This window comes from Cyprinodon variegatus, unplaced genomic scaffold, assembly GCF_000732505.1.
Source record: "Cyprinodon variegatus isolate N-32 unplaced genomic scaffold, C_variegatus-1.0 Scaffold3, whole genome shotgun sequence".
Lineage (NCBI taxonomy): Eukaryota > Metazoa > Chordata > Actinopteri > Cyprinodontiformes > Cyprinodontidae > Cyprinodon > Cyprinodon variegatus.
The window spans coordinates 3180281-3180549 of NW_015150456.1; positions in this window are offsets into that span (position 1 = coordinate 3180281).

The following is a 269-nucleotide window of genomic DNA, read 5'->3' on the forward strand; positions in this document are numbered from 1 at the left end:
TGCCGTTATCTTTTTTAGTAACGAGTAACGAGTAATCTAACTAATGACTGTAACTATAACGCAGTTACCATTGCCGACACCCCGTTACTGCACGTTACTCAGGTCGCACAATTAACCTTTTTTTCATGATAGGACTCGTGCGCGCCTTGTCATGAGAGAGGGCAGGATGAGATTGGCTGATGTATAGTGAGATCACGTCTGTCAGTTGGGTAGGTGGGTGTTTCTGCTGGCGGGTGTTAACGTACAGCACACACAGAGAGATGGAGAGT